This window comes from Chiloscyllium punctatum, chromosome 25, assembly GCF_047496795.1.
Source record: "Chiloscyllium punctatum isolate Juve2018m chromosome 25, sChiPun1.3, whole genome shotgun sequence".
In the NCBI taxonomy this organism is placed as follows: domain Eukaryota; kingdom Metazoa; phylum Chordata; class Chondrichthyes; order Orectolobiformes; family Hemiscylliidae; genus Chiloscyllium; species Chiloscyllium punctatum.
In genome coordinates, this window is record NC_092763.1 from 36,303,269 (window position 1) to 36,327,050 (window position 23,782).

At 40.8% G+C, this 23,782-nt stretch overlaps 1 long non-coding RNA gene across 1 annotated transcript; it reads right to left on the reverse strand.

Annotated features, from left to right (window-relative positions):
- Positions 1-252: 252 nt before the first annotated feature.
- On the reverse strand, positions 253-18,465 carry LOC140495851 (uncharacterized). The gene is made up of 3 exons (XR_011964110.1): positions 18,393-18,465; positions 6,321-6,427; positions 253-353 (listed from the first exon to the last, which is right to left on the reverse strand). It is a non-coding gene; the product is annotated as an uncharacterized lncRNA (long non-coding RNA).
- Positions 18,466-23,782: the final 5,317 nt, after the last annotated feature.

Consider the following 23,782-nt stretch of genomic DNA (forward strand, 5'->3'; position numbering starts at 1 on the left):
GGCAACTAGGGATGGGCAATAAATGTTGGCTGGCTAGCAACACCCATGACTGTAGGAAAAGAATCATCTGTTTAGCTTTATAGAATAAAGTGCTTACGTAGAACTACTGTGTTGAATCATTTGTCCAGTTTAATGTTGGCTTATCTAGTTTAGACAGACCTTTGAATTTTGAGTCTTTTGCCAGCATAACATGTCTATGCATCTGTGTATTTGTGTGTGCCTGACGAAGGCCTTACGCCCGAAATGTCGACTCTCCTGTTCCTCGGATGCTGCCTGACCTGCTGTGCTTTTCCAGCAACACACTTTGTGACTCTGATTCTCCAGCATCTGCAGTCCTTACTTTCTCTCTGTGCCTGCAATTATATTACATCAACATCATTAAAGGCAAATACTCAAAAAACGAAACTCCATTTTGTGTTCTTTATCCTTGTTATTAGGCTGAAACAGCCCAAACCTATTTCTGGCATCCATGAATAAGAGAAAATCAGTGAGATCATGTCTAGGCATTTCTTGATAGATGATTATGGAAAATATTGGTATTAGAGTGGAGTCATGGCAATGTTTGATAAAGAAATAAGCTCCTTTATCAATTTACCATGGATGGCTTGTTTGCAATCACATGAAGATTTTTTTTCTCGAATTAGAGCTAACATTTTAGGCTCATGGTAGCTCAGTGGTTAGCACCGCTGCCTCACAGCGCCATGGACCCAGGTTGGATTCCAGCCTTGGGCGACTGTCTGTGTGGAGTTTGCACATTCTCCCTGTGTCTGCATGAGTTTCCTCCAGGTGCTATGGTTTCCTCCCACAGTCCAAAAGTCATGCTAAATTGTTCATAGTGTTAGGTGCATTGGTCAGAGGAAAGAGGGTCTGGGTGGGTTACTCTTTGGAAGGTTGGTGTGGACTTGTTGGGCTGAAGGGCCTTTTTCCACACTGTAGGGAACCTAATCTAATCTAATCTGACCTGGTATTTTGCAATTATAGTCATAGAGCTGTACAATATGGAAACAAACTCGTTGTTCGCCATGCCGAACAGATCCTAAATTAATCTAGTCCCATTTGCCAGCACCTGGCCCATATCCCTTTAAACCCTTCCTATTCATACACCCATCCAGATATCTTTTAAATGCTGTAATTGTACCAACCTCCACCACTTCCTCATTCCATACACGCACCACTCTCTGTGTGAAAAATTTGCCCTTTAGCTCCCTTATAAATCTTTCCCCTCTCATCTTAAACCTATGCCGTCTAGTTTTGGATTCCTCTACCCCAGCGAAAAGCCCTTGGCTATTCACCCTATGCATGTCCCTTGTGATTTTATAAACATCTATAAGGTCACCTGTCAGCCTCCACCGCTCCAGGGAAAATAGCCTACTCATCCTCTCCTTATAGTTCAAATTCTCCAACCCTGACAACATCCCACAGTCCAAAGGTGTGAAGCTTAGGTGGATTTGCCATGCTAAATTGCCCTGAGTGTCCAGGGATGTGCAGGCTAGATGGGTTATCCATGGGAAATGTGGGTTTACAGGTATAGGTTGGGATGCTCTTCAGAGGATTGGTGCAGACTCAATGGGCTGAATGGCCTCCTTCTGCACTCTAGAGATTCTATGATAATTAATGGCTACTGTAAAATAAATGTTTACTTAATGATACTTGGTCAATCTGGCCCTCCTTATGTGCAAGTGTAGCAATAATTATGGTGAGTTTCAAAATGTGCCACGTGTACCATAGGTAATCACCAATGCGACTAAAACACATGGAAGAATGTATATTAACCTAATGTGTCCTTATTTTTATCCACAAGTAACCAACCCTCACCACAGCTCCATGTTATTAGCTCTTTGAAGTTAGCAAACATAAATAATCATTATATGAATAGAGTTAAATTATTTTACATAATGTCGGAACATGACTTTACCAGGCTCATTGATGTCACTGAAACACAATCATCACTCTGCATTTAGATGCAAATATTTTTTACTGAGGGGCGGAGTGTGTGATACAGCTTGTTCCATTAAGATTTATACATTGCTTTACTTCCAACCAAGCACTTTACGGGTCATCTGTCAGTAAAGCTGGATATATGGACACAGGATGACATTGCTATCTTAATTCAAGCTTTTTCATGCCCACAACAGTTTGGTATTTTGTTCAGGCATCTGAGAAACTTTGTAGCATTTGATTAATTACCTATGCAAGTAATTCTTTCTAATCAAAACTTTGTTTATTTTACTCCAAATGCATGAACAATCAGAGAAATGAGCAAAGATCACACAAGCGACTTGTTATTTGATATTGACAAATTGTATGGTTTGTCCTTTCAATTTCGAAACTTGCAGTCTGCAGAATATTACCTGGTGAAATGCTGATAACACCTCCTTTTTGCTCAGCAATGAATTTTCTCTTTGAAAAAGAATACCAGATTTACTCTCTTATTAATGGCCCACTGGGTTGTTGTATATGCAGTTAAACCAAATGTACACTTCAGAACATGATAAGTTTGCTGTGACCATTTTGTTTAAGACCAGGGGTCTCCAGGGTTGCTTGGTCTAGTGTGCTAAATGAAAACAACTTATCAACGAGAACTAGAAAAGGCTCTTTTATTGAACATGAATAATGTTTGTATGTCAGCAACTAATTACCGGTCACATCGTTGTGATATACATTGTTACTGATACCAAAAGGAAGACCTGGAAGGTAGATCACATTCCTTTGTGATCCTAAGTTGTTCTGCCCACATGATATCATCATAGTGGGTGGCTCTTACAACACTCCTCAGTATTAACCTTTTCAGTAACTTACATCCTTTTACAACATCTCCTTCCAAGATTTCACTCCATTACTAATATCACATATGTTCCTATATAATTACTTTTCCCACCGTCTCATGTCCCCGCAGTCTCTGACTTCTCAAATTAAGGTTTGCTAATATTTTAGAACATGTTCACTTTGTATTGGAAACATTGGTATTTCTCTGGGTTGATTGTTGTTGGGTTCTTAGGATAGTACAATGTATAAAAGACCCTTTAAACTGGAGGATTTATAATCTCTTCCATTTGCTCCATGGATTGTGTTTTGCTGCTGAAACAGACAATTGCTTTTAAGTGTAATGTCAAGAAGACCTTAAAATTGTAGATTTCCTTTGTGGAGGGGATCTTTCCTATTCAGCCAGACAATCTTTTCTTTGCAACAGCCGAAATTTTTAGACATTGCTTCTCCCTTCTCAGTGATGGCTGCCATGAAATTGGAAGCATGGCAACTTCAATCTGTGTCAGCAAACTTTCACTCTCAGTTGTCCAATAAATCTGTGCTGAAGTATGTCAACTTCTGATTTCAGCTTGATAATTTGTTTGAACATTTTAATTTGCCCCCAGCAATTGCGTTATTGATGAAACCAACATGTTCACTCCCACTATTTGAGGATTGTATCAATGATCTCTGTCACTACTAGTGAGAATGTTTTCTGGGAAGATGAGGAAATGAAATTCTCTGCTTGAACTCGCCTTTCCTGAGTCACCTCAGCACTGATTATTATTCAGGAATCTGACGTTACTATTTGTCCACTGAGCTGTATTATACTGTGAAATACATCAGTTAAACATTTGTTAGTTAGCTCATTGAGCATGTGATTGCTCATATTTCCTCATAAATCTTGCTGATTCTTGCAATCTCAGCTCTCTTCAGTGCTGCTCGCAATGGAATATGTTTCTGTTATTCTGGCACAGCCACATATTTCCATATTGCTGACAGTAGAAAACAAATTTGTTATACCAACATGGCTAAACTGAGTGGACTCTGCCCTCTGACTGGGGTTCACCATGAGTCTGGGACCCTAATGAAATCCTTGACCTGTGTTCCTGGATCAGCTTCTTTCATGACAGGCTGGTTCTTAACTGACTGTTCCTTGGCATTTTTGTTCCGTATATCACTTTGTTCTTGCTTTTATTTGATTTCTTCAGCCATTTGAAGAGGACTGAGGGCTAGACAAACATACTCAAGAGTGATGCCAAGGTTCAATTCTATACCAACTGTGGTTATCATGAAGACTCTCCTTATTAAACTCACCCATTGCCTGAGGCATGGTGAACATTGGGTTAAACAACCTGAACCACCTCTTTCATAAGACAGTAACTGTATGGTCCTCTGGGACTGTAGTGAATTTACCTTTACATCTATCTCCGCTAAAGAGTTGCTTTTAGCATATCTTTAATTTTAGATGCTGCACCTCCTGAACCAATTAAGCATTGTATTGTCAACCCACAGAAAGTGTTTTCTTAACCTTTGCTCCTTATCTGAGAATATAATGTCACTGCCATGGTGCCTAGTTTGATATTTTTGTGGAGTCGCAAGTAGATAGGATAGTGAAGAAGGTGTTTGGTATGCTTTCCTTTATCGGTCAGAGTATTGAGTACAGGAGTTGGGAAGTCATATTGCGGCTGTACAGGACATTGGTTAGGCCACTGTTGGAATATTGCGTGCAATTCTGGTCTCCTTCCTATCGGAAAGATGTTGTGAAACTTGAAAGGGTTCAGAAAAGATTTACAAGCATATTGCCAGGATTGGAGGATTTGAGCTATAGGGAGAGGCTGAACAGGCTGGGGTTGTTTTCCCTGGAGCGTCGGCGGTTGAGGGGTGACCTTATAGAGGTTTACAAAATTATAAGGGCCATGGATAGGGTAAGTAGGCAAAGTCTTTTCACTGGGGTTGGAGAGTCCAGAACTGGAGGGCATTAGGGTGAGAGGGGAAAGATATAAAAGAGACCTAAGGGGCAACTTTTTCATGCAGAGGGTGGTAAGTGTATGGAATGAGCTGCCAGAGGAAATGGTGGAGGCTAGTACAATTGCAACATTTAAGAGGCATTTGGATGGGTATATGAATAGGAAGGGTTTGGAGGGATATGGGTCAGATGCTGGCAGGTGGGATGAGATTGGGTTGGAATATCTGGTCGGCATGGACGGGTTGGACCAAAGGGTCTGTTACCATGCTGTACATCTCTATGACTCTATGACTATGACTCTATGACACATTGATTAAAAAAAAAGCTAGGGCTAGATCATTTATATCCCTTAGGAATACTTCAGAATTTTCTTTTAATGTGTACTGTTTACCTCATTAACCTCTGCTTTTCTGTGACTTGATCCTACTTCAGAACATTTTCCAGAAGTAACTGATATAGATATTTTCCCATGATTGCAGCCAAAATTGAGGATTTTCACTTTCTTGCAGCTAAAGTAGAGCCTTCTTATGACTAAAATAATGGAATCCCACTTTTTGTGGCTAAAATAATTGTTCAAGGCCTTAAGTGATTCCTTAACAGCTTTATTGATTGAATCCTGCTACCTGCAGTGTTAATAAACTATGCCTGCTTTAAACAATTTTACTAAGTGATTCCCTCACTTTACAGATTTAAGAGATAAATCTTGCTCCTTTAAAGGTTTATTCCATTGTCTGTGGCTCGAATAATGCTTGCCCATGATTTTTATGATTTCTGCATGGATGTTTCTTACTCTGTCCAGTTGAAATACGTGCTTCTCCCATTTAACAGGTTTGATTGAAGGATCTCCTACATTTTCTGTGCCCTTAATAAAACCACCTAACTTTTATTCTCCCTCAGACCAGAGCGTTACTAGGGCTGCTCAGCCCTGTAATCTGCCCATTTGTAGCTTTAATTCTCATTTTGTGATGCTCCTGGGTCTATGTCCTCAGTTTAGTGCTTTGCAGCCCTTGCTATAGCGTATCTTCTGGTGTCCACTTGGTCTGGCAGTGATTCTTGAGCTGTGGTAAAAAGAATGACTTTACTTGTTTGCTTTCCCAGCCTGTAAAACTGTGTGTTATTTAAAAATTTCCCTTACTCACCGGGGATAGCCTATTCACAGAGCCTCCAATGTATGTTTGTCTCCTACAGAACTCATCTTATGACTGCTCCCAAGGGTCTCTACCATGCAGTGTAGTTTGTAACTGCATTAGCATTAAAAATTCTACTTCACTAAATGGTTGCTATTTCCTGTTCTGAAACATCAGATCTGAAATGCTTTCACCAGACTTCAATGGCATTGATCTCCAAACTTGGATCGGATCAAGCACCTGATTGACTGTGGCCCACCCATGTAGTGTAAACAGACAGGCCTCTGACTGACTGTATCACTATTCCCTGTCAGATTTATGGCTCTCTTCATCCCATAAAGAACTCCTCTGCTTTGACTTTTAGACATGGCCATGGCCATTTGGCTGAAGCCCATGCAGAATATTTGTCACATAAGACGCTGTACATACTGCAGGAATGACAATGACATAGCAACGGACCTGCACAGTGATATACTCACACTCTGTCTGTTCAGTGCTCTGTCCATCACTCGGTTCTTGCCTCTCTCTTGCAGCTAAAAAGCAATGTAAGGTACAGCCTATAGCTGAGTGCAGAAAAACCTGTAAGCTAAAACAGAACGTAAAGTTGGTAGTGTCTGGCAGCCTCAAAGTAAGCTTAAAATGAGTGACAGTAAAAAAAGCAAGCTATGATCCATAAGATGCAATCTAGGCAGGTACATATATGTGAGTGTGTGTCCCTGTGTGCAAAGTAGCTTGCCAGGAGTATGCAAGTTGTTGGCTGTCCCCGAATTTCAAAGTAAAGTACTGAAGGGCTAAAGAGTGTGAGAGTTGGTCTAAGAGCAGGCATGAACAATGTGATCAGGCTGGTAGTTTGCTGGGACTAGCCTGTGCGAATGAAGGATTGAGGAGAATACTGACCATGGAGCATAAAGGAACATTGGGTGAAGAAACAATTGAATGATGGATGGGAAGAGTAATCGGTAAGCTGTAGCTGCCAGGTAGCTGTCTCTACCAAACATGTCAATTAGTTATCTTGGTTACTTTTATAGAGAAAGTGGATCATGGGAGTGACATAGAAATCAGGAGAGTTGGGGTATTAATGAGATGCAAATGTATGGAAATTAGATAGTTGTCACTCAATAGCAAGATGCTAAAGTTGCTGTTGAAGCCTCAAGTGGAACATTATCTTCTGAAAATCAAGATTTTGACTGTGTTCATTCTCTCCATATTTTCCAACTGTCTTGCAAATATTCACACCACCCCCAGGAAGGGGAGAATTTCCACCCATTGGTTATTGCACATTAACAAGTAGTTGTGTGTTAGATAAATATGATAGGCATTGTTACAGAGATTATGGGAAAACCTGAATAGAAGATCTTTCAAGATGCTAAGCTGTTCTGCACACAGGTCTATGCAATATCTTTATTGTAGGTGGTGCTTAAGGGCTTCTTCAGAATTGACCCTTTCACACCCTTAGACCAGGCCAGCTAAATTGTATCCTTAGAGAATGTAGGGTAGCTTTTAAACTTCCTCCACCTGCCATTATATGAATTGTGTACTTGTAATATGCAAATAAATGTCAAGGGACATAATGTGAGTTACAAATATGTGGACCAAGTCAGTGCACCTATCACCACTAATTCTAAAGGGAACCATGGAGTTGACCATGGAAAAGGTTCAGACTATCCAAAGAAAGGTTATTTTGCTTCTTTTGGACTGACAGAAACTCTCCTCACATTCTACCAGCTTTGTTAGTGAACATTAATTAGAGTAAAGAACTGGCCCTGGCTATTCTCAGTTAAAAGGAAAATGTCGAGCCTCACTTCGGTGTCTTTTTGTCACAGGTAGTGAATAATTATTATGCACACAATTGACCATAATTGTGCATTTAAGGAAAAATGTGCCTGGAATGCAGTATAACCAGCCAGCGGAAAGCTGCAACTTCAGCAAAGATCTCCTGTACGGTGAAACCTCTCTGGTGAATACATTTTACATGTTGTCTAAAATGTGATGATAATTACTTTTTTGCTCTCTGATATTTTGTGTGAAAGTTACATTATCAATAGAATAACTAAAATCCCATCAAATTGACTCAGCAGTAAATCTGTTTTGATTTGGCAGGTCTACTGCAGGAACTAGAAAACTTAAGCTTAGGGCATTCTAATTTTTTTCCACTCCAGCTGCAAAATTTAATTTATCCTGATTTATTGTGATCAGCTTCCTCAAGATTCATCAGAATCTCAATATATTGATAGCTGTTGTTAACATTTGTCATTAACTGTAGTTCTCTGTAAGCCTCTTGAGCTCAACTGTGCAATAGGTGTAGATAATCACTGTGGAGTGCAACCATGTGGCTGTTGTTTTTAGATTGCATAGCAAGAGACTTGATCTGATGGCATAAACCCACTGTTTCATTAGTCTGGAAATCCATGATTCCTCATAGGATGAGGAATTGAATTTAATTGAATTTATTGTCACATGTACCGAGGCACAGTGAATAGCTTTGTCTTGCGAGCAATACAGACAGATCACAGAGTTAAGTAGCTTAGATAAGTAAATAATAGGTAAACAGTGGCAAAAACAAAAACACAGGTACGTGCATATGTTATTAAGAGTTTGTGAGTCCATTCAGTATTCTTACAACAGTAGGGTAAAAACTGTTATGAAACCAGCTGATGCATGTGTTCAGGCTTCTGTACCTTCTCCCTGATGGTAGAGGTTGTAGGAAAACATTGCCAGGGTGGGATGGATCTTTGAGAATGCTGGTGGCCTTTCCTTGACAGCGAGCCTGGTTGTTGGATTCTATAGATGGGAGGTTGGCCTTTGTGATTGTCTGGGCCAAGTTCACCACTCTCTGTAACCTTCTGTGATTTTGAATGGTACAGTTGCCATACCAGGTAGTGATACATTCAGACAGAGTGAGTTATGTGCACTTAAGAATCTAATAAATGGGAGCACATCTGTAGACAGTTCTACCTTTGATACAAATATGTGTTACAAAGATTGTGAGTTTTGTGTCGAATAAATTGTATTAAATATCAATGATTATAAGATGCACAAAAGCATTGCACTGTACACAATTCTAATCCCACTAATTAATCTCATGCATTAGATTACATTCCACTCTCAGGAAAAGTATTAAATAAGGCAAGATAAAAAGTAATAAGTACAATAGTAGATCAGCTGTCATGAAAAACAATTTTCTGCAGCTGACGATCTACAGATCATTCTGCTTTAATGAGCGTTTTGTAAATATGAATTCACTGTAATGTGATTGACATATTGTGGACACTGTTTCTAAAGCGCCAACCTTTAGAACATTTGTTGGCTGTAACATGAATTACATCGCCAACATTTTAAGCACTATTTCTAAAGCCTAACTTTTCAATAATGCGGGATTGCACAAGAATGCAACCATCTCATTATAGAAGAACACTTAATGGTAAGGTCCTAGGGAGTGTTGCTGAACAAAGAGACCTTGAAGTGCAAGTTCATAGCTCCTTGAAAGTGGAGTCGCAGATAGATAGGATAGTGAAGAAAGTGTTTGGTATGCTTTCCTTTATTGGTCAGAGTATTGAGTACAGGAGTTGGGAAGTCATGTTGCGGCTGTACAGGACATTGGTTAGGCCACTGTTGGAATATTGTGTGCAATTCTGGTCTCCTTCCTATCGGAAAGATGTTGTGAAACTTGAAAGGGTTCAGAAAAGATTTACAAGGATGTTGCCAGGGTTGGGGGATCTGAGCTACAGGGAGAGGCTGAACAGGCTGAGGCTGTTTTCCCTGGAGCTTTGGAGGCTGAGGGGTGACCTTATAGAGGTTACAAAATTATGAGGGGCATGGATAGGATAATTAGGCAAAGTCTATTCCTTGGGGTCGGGGAGTCCAGAACTAGAGGGCATAGGTTTAGGGTGAGATGGGAAAGATATAAAAGAGACCTAAGGGGCAATCTTTTCATGCAGAGGGTGGTACGTGTATGGAATGAGCTGCCAGGGGGTGTGGTGGAGGCTGGTACAATTGCAACATTTAAGAGGCATTTGGATGGGTATATGAATAGGAAGGGTTTGGAGGGATATGGGCCGGGTGCTGGCAGGTGGGACTAGGTTGGGTTGGAATATCTGGTCGGCATGGACAGGTTGGACTGAAGGGTCTGTTTCCATGCTGTACATCTCTATGACTCTATGACTAAGAACTACCTGTACAGTAAAATGCAGATTGAGGAAATGCAGAACATTTTGGATACCAAACAATGGCTGATCAAATATCAAGACTTATTGACTGAGGTGTTTACTGTCACCTTTTAGCTATTGCACATTCCTGTTTCATTATTTGGCTTCCAGCGTTAACCACAACTGACTTTGGCAGCAACAATATATAGAAAATGCAACGGCTCAACTGTCTCTGGAGACACTGAAACCAAACTGGAAAGCACTTGTTCGTAAATATATATGCTGATGCAAGCTGAGCATTCTACTGATTTAAATCGAATAGTTTTCCCACCACTTGCCACTCTCAACATGCTTACCTAGTACATAATGTCTGGCATTTAGAATTGAAGTTGCAAAATGCTACCTTCTAACAAATGGACACACACAAGCCCACATATATTTGCAGCTGTTCGTACCTTTCTGTTAGTACTGTGGACGCTTCCCCATTTTGTATTACAAGAAATCCCTGAGCATTAGGAACTAAAGCTGTTATGCTACCATATTTACTTTTACATTGATGAGGCCATATTTAGAATACTGCATACAGTTCTGGTCTCCCTGCTATTGGAAAGATGTTGTTAAACTTGAAGGGGTTTAGAAAAGATTTACAAGGACGTTGCCAAGATTGGAAGGTTTATTCTCTAGGGAAAGGCTGAATAGGCTGTAGCTTTTGTCCCTGAAGCAGCAAAGGCTGAGGGGTGACCTTATAGAGATTTATAAAATCATGAGGGCCGTGGATAGGGTGAATAGCCATGTCTTTTTCTCAATGTAGGGGAATCCACAACTAGAGGTCATAGGTTTAAGGTGAGAAGGGAAAGATTTAAAAGGGACCTGAGAGGCAAACTTTTCATGCAGGTGATGGTGTGTGTGGAACGAGCTGCCAGAGGAAGTGACAGAGGTGGGTATAATTATAACATTTAAAAGGTATCTCATTGGGTACAAGAATAAGAAGGGTTTGAAGGGATATGGGCCAAGTGCTAGCAAATGGTATTAGATCAGTTTCGGATATTTGGTTGGCGTGGATGAGTTGGACCATGTATGACTCTATGACTCTATGGTAATAGACAGCTGTGGTCTAGGATAACCTCACACTCTTTTGTTCTGTCCCCTGACTAATTGCTGTATGTTTCTCACAACAAAATCTTGAGTACAGACATTTTTCAGAAGATAAAATGTATCAGGTACTCTTAGTAACAGAACTAACTGCGATTTAAAAAAATTTTTTGCATGTGAATGTGAATTTTGATAAGCATCTGACTGTTTTGTCAAGATATTGTATAACTCAAACAAGGCTATGCTTAGATCATTGCTTGTATGCACTAAAAACAGTCAAAAATATCTTAAATCACTCAATTAATTCAATTGAAACTTAAGAAAGGTTATAAACCAAACACCATCATATTCACGGTATTTTCTGTTTACGTATTCTTCTTGGGCATCAAACTTGTTTAATTATTCATCTTTTATTTTGTATAATCTTTCAGCTTCCTCAGATAAGGAAGTCAAAACTGTACATAGTATTCCAGATATGGCTCCATAAATGCAATGCCCTGTATGATTGTAGTATCATTTCTTTGTTCTGAATCCTCTTGCTATGAAAGCTAACATACAGCTTGGTTTCTTTCCTGCCTGCTGCACCTGTACGCTTAGTTTCAGCGACTAGTGCCCAGGGACACTCAGGTCTTGTAGAATGTTCCCCTCTCTCAATTTAGCGAAGGACTTCTGGGAAGTCATATATTTGTGTGGTTGCGTTACCTGAAACACTACTCGGGTAGTGTCTCCCACCCATCCTGCTCCTCTAACCAAAAAAAAGGTTCTGTACACCAGATTGGTAAGGTAATGAGTTTATTTTTTATTCCTTATTTTTCAACAGTCTCTTTGGGAATAGGGGGAATGGAGGTGGGGGCAGTTGAATGTTCCGCCTGCAGAATGTGGGAGGTAAGGGTCACCACTGTGTCCTTGCTGACTACATCTGCGGGAAGTGCACCCAACTCCAGCTCCTCGAAAACCACATTAGGGAACTGGTGCTAGAGCTGGATGAACTTCGGATCATTCGGGAGGCAGAGGGGGTTATTGAGAGGATTTACAGGGAGGTAGTCAGATGGGTTACAGTCAGGGGACAGAAAGGGAACCGACAGGCAGTGCAGGGATCCCCGTGGCCATTCCCCTCAACAATAAGTATACCATTTTGGATACTGTTGGGGGGGATGATTTACCAGGGGAAAGCAGTGGGGTACAGGGCTCTAGCACAGAGTCTGTCCCTGCTGCCCTGAAAGGAAAGGGAAAGAGGAGCAGAGCAGTAATCATTGGGAACTCCACAGTTAGGGGAGCAGATAGGAGGTTCTGTGGGACGAGAGAGACTCACGATTGGTCGTTGCCTCCCAGTTGCCAGGGTTCGTGATGTCTCTGATCGTGTTTTTGGGATCCTTAAGGGGGAGGGGGAGCAGTCCCAAGTCGTGGTCCACATAGGCACCAATGACATAGGTAGGAAGAGAGATGGGGATTTAAGGCAGAAATTCAGGGAGCTAGGATGGAAGCTTAGAGCTAGGACGAACAGAGTTGTTATCTTTGGTTTGCTGCCAGTGCCATGCGCTAGTGAGGCAAGGAATAGGAAGAGAGAGGAGTTGAACACGTGGCTACAGGGATGGTGCAGGAGGGAGGGTTTTGGAATCTTGGATAATTGGAGCTCTTTCTGGGGTAGGTGGGACTACTACAAGCAGGATGGTCTTCATCTGAACCAGAGGGGTACTAATACCGGGGGGGGGTGGTGGAATTCACTAAGGCTATTGGGGTGGGTTTAAACTAATCCAGCAGGGGGATGGGAACCAAAATTGTAGTTCAAGTGTTGAAAAGGTTGAGAGTAAGGAGGTCCAAAATCAAGTTTCAGAGACGCAAGATGGCACCGGCAAGCAAGAAGCTGGTTTAAAGTGTGTCTGCTTCAACGCCAGGAGCATCCGGAATAAGGTGGGTGAACTTGCAGTGTGGGTTGGTACCTGAGACTTCGATGTTGTGGCCATTTCGGAGACAAGGTTAGAGCAGGGACAGGAATGGTTGTTGCAGGTTTCAGGATTTAGATGTTTCAGTAAGAACAGAGAAGATGGTAAGAGAGGGGGAGGTGTGACATTGTTGGTCAAGGATAGTATTACAGTTGCAGAAAGGATGTTTGGGGACTTGTCAACTGTGGTAGTATGGGCTGAGGTTAGAAACAGGAAAGGAGAGGACACCCTGTTGGGAGTTTTCTATAGGCCTTCGAATAGTTCCAGAGATGTAGAGGAAAGGATAGCAAAGATGATTCTCAATAGGAGTGAGAGAGACATGGTAGTTGTCATGGGGGATTTCAACTTTCCAAATATTGACTGGGAACACTATAGTACGAGTACTATAGATGGGTCAGTTTTTGTCCAGTGTGTGCAGGAGGGCTTCCTGACACATTATGTAGACAGGACAACAAGGGGAGAAGCCACATTAGATTTGGTACTGGGTAATGAGCCCGATCAGGTGTTAGACTTGGAAGTAGGTGAGCACTTTCGTGATAGCGATCACAATTCTGTTATGTTTACTTTAGTGATAGAAAGGGATAGGTGTATACCACTGGGCAAGAGTTACAGTTGGGGGAAAGGCAATTACGATGCGATTGGGAAGATTTAGGAGGCATAGGATGGGGAAGGAAACTGCAGGGAATGGGCATATTAGAAATGTGGAGCTTATTCAAGGAAAAGCTCCTGTGTGTCCTAGATAATTATGTACCTGTCAGGCAGGGAGGAAGCTATAGAGCGTGGGAGCCGTGGTTTACAAAGGAAGTGGAATCTCTGGTCAAGAGGAAGAAGAAGGCTTATGTTAGGATGAGATGTGAAGGCTCAGTTAGGGCGCTTGAGAATCACAAGGTAGACAGGAAAGACCTAAAGAGAGAGCTCAGAAGAGCTCTCAGAAGAGCCAGAGGGAGACATGAGAAGATTGTTGGTGGATAGGATCAAGGTAAACCCTAAGGCTTTCTATAGGTATTTAAGGAATAAAAGAATGACGAGAGTAAGATTAGGACCAATCAAGGATAGAAGAGGGAAGTTGTGTGTGGAGTCAGAGGAGATAGGGGAAGCACTAAATGAATATTTTTCAACGGTATTCACTCTAGAAAACTACAATGTTGTCGAGGAGAATACTGAGATACAGGCTACTAGACTAGGTGGGATTGAGGTTCACAAGGAAGAGGTATTAAAAATCCTGCAGAGTGTGAAAATAGATAAGTCCCCTGGGCCGGATGGGATTTATCCTAGGATCCTCAGGGAAGCCAGGGAGGAGATTGCCGAGCCTTTGACATTGATCTTTAAATCGTTATTGTCTACAGGAATAGTGCCAGAAGACTGGAGGATAGCAAATGTGGTTCCCCTGTTCAAGAAGGGGAATAGAGACAACCCTGGTAATTATAGACCAGTGAGCCTTACTTCAGTTGTTGGTAAAGTGTTGGAAAAGGTTATAAGAGATAGGATTTATAATCATCTAGAAAAGAATAATTTGATTAGGGATAGTCAGAACGGTTTTGTGAAGGGTAGGTAGTACCTCACAAACCTTATTGAGTTCTTTGAGAAGGTGATCAAACCGGTTGATGTGGTATATATGGATTTCAGCAAAGCGTTTGATAAGGTTCCCCACAGTAGGCTATTGTACAAAAGGCAGAGGACTGGGATTGTGGGAGATATAGCAGTTTGGATCAGTAATTGGCTTGCTGAAGGAAGACAGAGGGTGGTGGTTGATGGGAAATGTTCATCATGGAGTCCAGATACTAGTGGTGTACCGCAAGGATCGGTGTTGGGTCCACTGCTGTTTGTCATTTTTATAAATGACCTGGATGAGGGCGAAGAAGGGTGGGTTCATAAATTTGCAGACGACACACTAAGGTCGGTGGAGTTGTGGATAGTGACGAAGGATGTTGTAGGTTATAAAGAGACATAGATAAGCTGCAGAGCTGGGCTGAGAGGTGGCAAATGAAGTTTAATGTGGACAAGTGTGAGGTGATTCACTTTGGTCAGAGTAACCGGAATGGAAAGTACTGGGCTAATAGTAAGATTCTTGGTAGTGTAGATGAGCAGAGAGATCTTGGTGTCCAGGTACACAGATCCTTGAAAGTTGCCACCAGGTTGACAGGGTTTTTAAGAAGGCATACAGTGTTTTAGCTTTTATTAATAGAGGGATCGAGTTCCAGAACCATGACGTTATGCTATAGCTGTACAAAACTCTGGTGCAGCCGCACTTGGAGTATTGTGTACAGTTCTGGTCACTGCAGTTTAAGAAGGATGTGGAAGCTTTGGAAAGGGTGCAGAGGAGATTTACTAGGATGTTGCCTGGTATGGAGGGAAGGTCTTATGAGGAAAGGCTGAGGGACTTGAGGCTGTTTTTGTTAGAGAGAAGAAGGTTGAGAGGTGACTTAATAGAGACATCTAAGATAATCAGAGGGTTAGATAGGGTGGACAGGGAGAGCCTTTTTCCAAATATAGTGATGGCAAACATGAGGGGGCATAGCTTTAAATTGAGGGGTGATAGATATAGGACAGATGTCAGAGGTAGTTACTTTACTCAGAGAATAGTAAGGGTATGGAATGCTTTGCCTGCAACGGTCGTAGATTCGCCAACTTTAAGTACATTTAAGTTGTCATTGGACAAGCGTATGGACGTACATGGAATAGTGTAGGTTAGATGGGCTTCAGATTGGTATGACAAGTCGGCATAACATTGAGGGCTGAAGCGCCTGTACTGTGCTGTAATGTTCTATGTTCTATGAAATAATAACCTGCCTTCCTATTTTTGCTACCAATATGGATAACCTCACAGTTATGCAGATTATACTGCATTTACTCACTCACTCAGCCTGTCCAAGTTAGATTGCAACATCTCTGCATCCTTCTTACAAGTCACCCGTCCACCTAGCTTTGTGTCACCTGAAACTTTGAGATATTGTATTTAATTCCCTCGTCTAAATCATAAACATATATTGTGAATAGTTGGTGTCCTAATCCCAATCTCTGTGGTACACCACTACTCAGAAGAAAAGACTCATTTATTCCTACTTTTTGTTTTCTGTCTGTTAACCAATTTTCTATCCATCTCAATACACTACCTCCTATCCCTTGCACTTTAATTTTATACATTAAGCTCTTATGTGGGACTTCTGAAAGACCAAATAAACCATATCCGCTGGTTACCCCAATTAATTCTCCTAGTTACATCCTCAAAGAATTCTAGTAGATTTGTTCTTAAACTTAATTGAGCAATTTATTTTCTTTTTAAGTGCAGACGTTGCCTACAAAATAGTATTTGAGGCAATGTAACTTTTAATTTCTGAAGAGGGGTCACTGGACCTGAATACTTGACTCTTCTTTCTCTCCAAGGTTGCTGCCAGACTTGCTGAGTTTCTCCAGTCATTTCTATTTTTGTTTCACTTTTGGTTTGTTTGGCATAAATAATGAGGAAATAGTGAGAACCCCATCACTCTTGTCTTCAAGACCCATCTCTAGATTAATTCCATTTAGAAGTTTTGTATTAAGAGAACTATCGCATCAGCAGGTTTAACAAGCACTAGCCATATAAACATTTGGAGATGTTGGTTTGTGATGCTGACGAACTCAGCACAGAAACAAAAGCTCCCTGACTTTCCGGTGTTCTCCTACACAACACTCCTCAGGTTAACACACTGTACAATTCAACTCTTTTCTTTTACCGCGGGCACTCCTATTTCCAGCTGAACAGCAAACACTCATATTCAGACTCATTCCATTGTCATTTTGCATTCATGCGATGGGGTTACATGATGGCCTTAATTCTGAACACCAGCAAAAAGAAACACTTGCATCCCTGGTTTCTCTCCTTGTAAGAGAAGTGACAACGTGACTTGTCAAAAGTCAGTGAATGGAAGGTGTGGTGGGACCCCTCAAGGAGCAAGCTCTTGTAATGCATGTCCACCTACTCTACTGGAGGAAGGAGGCTTCACATGTCAGAAGCAACTCGCCCTGAGAGGATGAGTATCCTGAGAGATCATTGAGAGATCTGGTCATCTTCCTGTTGACCTTGTGCCGAAGTCTCACTTCCTTTCACTTGGATCTTAGCGTCCATTCCATCTTCTCTTTAAAGGGGCATATGTCTGAGGAGAAGAGAGCTTGTGTTGCTTCTCGTGATGCTCCTACTGCTGTTAATGTTGATGCTGCTCCTGCATTTGCCTATCATGAGCAGGACCAGTCCTGGAAATTGCTCAGTTCATGAATAGGCCTAGTGTATGAGGCAGCCCCTTGCATACGGAGCTCCTGCATGTGAGGAGGCCCATGCATAAGGAGGTCCAGTGCATAAGAGGACAAAGTGACAGAGTGTGTGAGGATGTCCAGACTAGGAGGAGACCATGTTCCTGAGGACGTTCAATTTCCAAGGTGGCCCAGTGCACAAGGAAGAACAATATTCTAGATAGAGCAGCCTCATTAGAGAACCAAATATACATGGGTGTAATTAATATAGGATGAGTTGCTCAATAAAGTTGGTTTGGAATTATAGTATTGTGGTGGCTTTCACTTTAGCATTGTGGCCAAAAGAATATAGTAAAGAATGCAGAGGGCAGGTACATTGTATCATTGATGTAGAGTGGAGATTTATGATTGTGTTCCCTGGTACTGTAGTTGGGTCTGGAAATCACAGAGAATCTGAAGAGACAGGGGTTGAGTTGGTTGCTTCCTCCTTTCTTCCCTGTTCCCTTCCATCCTTCTCTTTGGTACTTACTTATACCTGACAGCAGAGGCTGTACCTTCAAAAATAGTGAAGGTGTGCAGGATACAGCAGACCATGATAAATTGTGACAAAACAGTCCACTGAAGATGAGCAAACTCTTCCCGAGTGGTCCCAACAATGGAACCTTTACTCCAGAATCCTCTTCATCCATTCAATGGTGTTTTGTGAGACATAATAACTCTGATTATAATATGCTGGCCTCGTGTGGTTGAGTCTTTGAAATCTGTGTAAGCATTTCAGGTCTTTTCATTCAATCAGATTTCAGTTGGTCAACACAAAAAAAAAAGACATTTGAAAAAAAGATAGTGAACAGTCTTTCATATCTGGTCAAGAAAACTTGTCAATACTTAATTCATGTGTTGTGAAAATTCTTTGAGTTGCCAAAACAGTGTATAATTTTAATTTAGGACAATTGCCCAGCTTAACATCTATGGAAAAAAAACAAACATTAGCGCAGATACCCACATGCAATGAATGAATAGGGTATTTAAGAATTTTCCTGTTTTAATTGACTTGCTTTGTCAATAGACCAGAAGTGTAAAATGTCAATCAATTAAGAAAATGTACCATGCAGACTAAACATGCCACTTTGTGCTGTGCACTTACCTTGGCTGCCTGGTCTGTTCAGGTGGTTCAGAATCACTACAGTTTGCAGACATGAGCAGATCAAAGTACTGAAAAACAGAGATATCCTGGGGAAAAAAGAAAGTGCCTGTCATTACAAAATAGTAAGGTTTCTGCAAAATATGCCATGGTGTGTAATAGTGCCTCATATCACTTAAGTGCATTGATGTTGTAGGCCATAAATTATACTGTACAAAGATTACTGGATACTTAAGGGATTCAGATGAAATTCTTCAGTACAGGAATTGAGCTGTTGATCTGTTCACTTAAAATCTCATAATTTCTATCAAAGTAGCTGACAAAGGAATAGAATTTTTCAAAAATTCTTTCATGGGGTGTGGCTGTCACTAGTTAGGTTAGCATTTATTGTCCATTCCTAAATGCCCTTGAGGAAGTAATGGTGAGCTGCCTTCTTGAATCACTGCAGCCCTTGTAGTGCAGGAGCACACAGGATTTTGACCAGTGACAATGAAGGAGCAGTGGTAGATTTTCAAGTCAGAATGGCACATGGGTTTGGAGAGGAACTTGCAGGTGATTGTGTTTCCGTGCCTTTGCTGCCCTTGTCCTTCTAGATGGTAGATGTCACAGAAGGACATTGAAAAGCTTGAAGATGTTCAGAAATGGTTTACAAGGATGTTGCCAAGGTTGGAGGGTTTGAGCTAGAGGGAGACGCTAATTAGGCTGGGGCAGTTTTCCCTGGAATGTCGGAGACTGAGGGGTGACTTTATAGAGGTTTATAAAGTCATGAGGGGTATGGATAGGGTAAATAGATAAGATATTTTCCCTGGGTGGGGGAGTCCAGAAATAGAAGGAATAGGTTTAGAATGAGAGGAAAACAATTAAAAGGGACCTAAGGGGCAATGTTTTCACGCAGACGATGGTGCATGTATGGAATGAGCTGTCAAAAGTGGTGGAGGATGGTACAATTACAACATTTAAACGGTTAACAATGGTTTATAAGAAAACCTACATGGGTTTATGGGGTTGGAGTGCGGGGGGTGGTAGGTCTGGGTAGGCGATTATGTTCTTCGGAGGGTTGGTGTAGACTCGGTGGGCTGCACTGTAGGGATTATATGATTCTATATTGTTTGTGACAAAAAAAAAATCTGATTCATCTCATTCCTCTGTTCTGTCCCCCAAACCCCATATATTTACTTTCTTCAAGTACCCGCACAAGATTATTTTGAAATTAGTCATCACTTTTGCTTCCACTAACCTCATTGGTAGCCTGATTTTGAGAAAGCTAATCTAAGAGTTTACTCATCCTGATTAATGTAATATCCATTCCACGTATAAGTATGTTTTCTTAAATTTTACAGAATTCATTAAGTTAAACTGAACAAAAACAGTGGTTTCTCAGTCAATCCACTCTGGAATGCCAATTTGCAACACTGGTTGACTGAGCATAGGTCTCTTTTTTTCCTGAAGTTTTTCTACTGTTTTGAGTTTTCTCTTCTGTTCATTGAACCATCTTGTTTTGTCACATTTTGAAGCAACCTGTTTAGAGATGTTATTACACATTGCTGGAGCAGGTACTACTTGGAGTCAGGGGTCCTGGTTCTGAGGTAGGGAATAAACCAGAAGACCCCTCAATAAGACCCACCTCTTGTTAATGCTTGCTAGCCATTACCAGTTGTGTATGATCAAAGATATCCTGCAATCTAATTAGCTAATTAGTGTAAAAACCCTTTTTATTTTTCTTTAGTTTTGGTTGTGGAATGAAATAAGAAAAGCAAGGATTATACGAGGGATTGCTGTACTTATAGGAAGCAAGTTACTGAACCTCATTGTAGTTATGTTTATAGCGTAGCTTTTTGCAGCAAGTGGGGAGGCTGTTTGTAGACAAGCTGGTACCAGGCTTGTGAACGGAACGAGATTCATCCAGCAACAGTTTGTTGATTGGTTTGTGGAATTGTGACCAGCTGTCGATAATATCCATCAGCTTGATAACAACTATCTGATTGGCTCCTGTGTAACCACAGAGCCTGTAGGTGTGCAAAAGCCTTCAGACTCCCACAAAGGGCAGAAGTGGGAGTCTGCTACTTTCTCTCCAATCAAATACGCAAAGCCTGAGGAAAGCCGTATTATCTTTTTTGTCCGTTGCTAGAAGTTGTGGCATTTAACCAGTAACTAAGAGATTTTGAGGTTATTCAACTAATTGCTTATGCCTCCCATGATGAAGTGAAAAAACCTGAAGAAGGGAGATTGAAGAGCAGAAATTTCTCACAAGTGAACATATATTCTGGGCAGACCCCATGGAGTCATCAAATTGCTCCCTCAGTTTTATTTTACCCACGCCCATAACATGTTTTGTTTTAGTCTGTCTCAGTCACCTGTATGAATGTGTTGGGAGAGATTTATGAGGGGGTTAGAGTCTCACTTGTAGAGCTAAATGTTGACAGTTCTGGTTGTGTTTCTGCAGTTAGAACCTATTTATTTGTGACAAAAAGCCATTCTTGTTACATACAGAAATCAGGTTTTCTAGTTAGCCTGTGTTAATCCTATAGGTAAATTCGGGACTTTGTGTCCTTTAAGAGATTATTCTCTTAACCCTCCTAAATAACCCACGCTGAGAACCAAAGGTTTGCAAATGCCAGGCTGGCAGATGTAATGATTGATGATTATGAGCTGGACCATAAAATTAAATCATTTTTTTATCACTCTCATAAGTTAAAAGGGGATAGAAAGTGGCAGGGTTAAAGGAAGGCAAGTGGCTAGGGTAAAGAATCAAGAGCTGAGAATTCTCCAAAGTCTCCTTCTCAAATCAGAAAGGAAAATACTGAGGGTGGATGTGTAACTTGGAAACTGAGATATTTCCATTGTAACAAAGTGAGACACATTTTTTCAGAATGTTGGAGATTGTGATGGAGTTGTAAGAATGTGTTCAAAAGGTAAACGCAAAAGAAAAAGGCCACAGAACAAATTTTTGTTGTTACTACAATTAAGAGAATTGAGGTAAACGCTGCTATATGTGCAGAAGATGCACATAAGCATTATAATCCCTTTTTTTTTCAAATGAAACATCCAAGCCCATGACAATTTTAAAGATATAGAGGCTACGCAAGCTCTTTTGCAGGAGAAGAATTTAGAATAATTTAGAAAGAAATACTGAAATACTCAGCAAGGTCTGGCAGTATCTGTGGAGACAAATCAGAGCTACCATTTCAGCTTGGGTGACCCTTCCTCAGAACAGAGCTTTTGTTTCTGATTTGCAACATATGCAGTTCTTTCAGTTTTTAGTTAGAATAATTTTAGTTTTCTCTTCAGAGAGTTCAATGAAAGTCAAAGATTTGATAAACACAAATGGTGGAAAACATATAAAAACAGGAAGTTCTGGAGAAACAAAGCCGATCTGGCAGCATCTGTTGAGAGAAAACAGAGTTAACGTTTCAAGTCTAGTGACCCCTCATCGGAGCAGGATCTGATAAAGGGTCACTGGACTCAAAACCTCAACTGTATTTTTTTCTCAACAGATGCTGCCAGACCTGCTGTGTTTCTCCAGTACTTTCACTTTTTGTTTCAGTTTTCAAGCATCCGCGGTTCTTTGTGTTTATTTTAAATGGAAAGTACATTCTGGTTCCATTGTATAACATCCAATTGGTGTGACTTGTTTTCTGAATATGTAATAGTTGGAGTAGTTATGAAATTACCCATGGACAGAGTGGATTTATTCCTGTGAATTGATTTGGTTGGAGCAAATATTATAAATTAGCTTATAACCATGGAAAATCTGAGAGAAGCTGAAAAAAACAATTGCAAGAACGGTTCTGGGTATTTTTCTATTAGGTACAGTGACCAGAGAAATGACTAAACAAAAGTCTAATAGAGGCCAAAGTAACACCACAAACAGATGTTAGAAATACAGAAACTCTATGAAAGAATGAGGATAATTCAAAAGAAGAGCTTGGCATGACTTTGTTAATTGACACTCAGGAAGCAGAGCCAGTGTTACCTTTTTCACTTGTCACGGGCTGCCAATTGACGTATAATCTGATCAGGGTTTTAAATTTATGTCTGAGGTTTTCCAGGACATCATCAGTAGTTTAGGTATAAAGTAATTGAATTCAACTGTCTATCAATCACAAACACAAAGAGAGACACCATTCAACTCTGAAAACTAGGATGAAGGCATACTGGCATGAATAGCTATAGAATTGGGACAAAGAATAGATTTCTTATAATCAGGGATTCTCCAAGTTATTCTCTTGCATTTAGTCCATTTGATTTATGTTAATGAGATTAAAGGTCCATTAAAATTGATTAGTGGGAAGCTCTTGAAACAAGAAGATGAATCTTCAATGTTGGACTACATGTCAGTGTTTTTAGGACCACTCACAAGACCATGTATGGTGGCGCTAGAGCAATTAGTACCTACAAAAGTGAAAATGAAGAATGTATAGACCAACATTCAACACAGGGTGGTAGAAATGTGAAGCACGCTGTCTGAGACGGTGGAAGTGACAACATTTAAGAAGCATCTGGATAAGTCATAGAGTCATACAATGCAGAAATAGACCCTTTGGTTCAACTTGTCCATGCTGACCAAGTTTCCCAAACTAAATGAGTCCCACTTGCCTGTATTTGACCTGTATCCCTCCAAACCTTTCATATTCATGTATTTATTCAAATGTCTTTTAAATGTAACTGTTCCTGCATCTCCCCATTCCTCTGGCAGTTCATTCCACATATGAACCATGTTCTGTGTGAAAAGTTTGCCCCTCACATCCCTTTTGTATCTTAAATCTTTGTCCTCTCACTTTGAAAATATGTCCCATAGTTTTGAAACCCCCACCCTAAGGAAAATACCTTATCAATGACCATTATGATTTTATAAACCTCTATAAGGTCACCCCTCAACCTCTTACACTCCACTGGAAAAAAATCCCAGTCTATCTAACCTTTTGTTATAATTCAACTCTCCAGTCCCAGCAACATCGTGGTAAATCTTTTCTGAACCCTTGTCTAGTTTAATAATATCCTTCCTAAAGTTGGAAGACCAGAACTCCACAGTACTTCAAAAGTGGTCTCACCAACATCCTGTACAACATCAACATAGCATCCCAATTCCTATCTTCAATGGTCTGAGCAATGAAGGCAAGAGTGCAAATGCCTTCTTAACCATCCTAGGCGAAAGTGAGGACTGCAGATGCTGGAAATCAGAGTCAAGATTAGAGTGGTACTGGAAAAGCGAGTCAGGCAGCATCCGAGGAGCAGGAAAATCAATGTTCCAGGCAAAATTTTTTCATCAAGAATGAGGCCTCATTCCTGATGAAGGGCTTTTGCCCGAAACATTGATTTTCCTTCTTAACCATCCTGTCCAACCTTGGCACAACTTTAAATGAACTATATACCTGAATCCCTAGGTCTCTCTA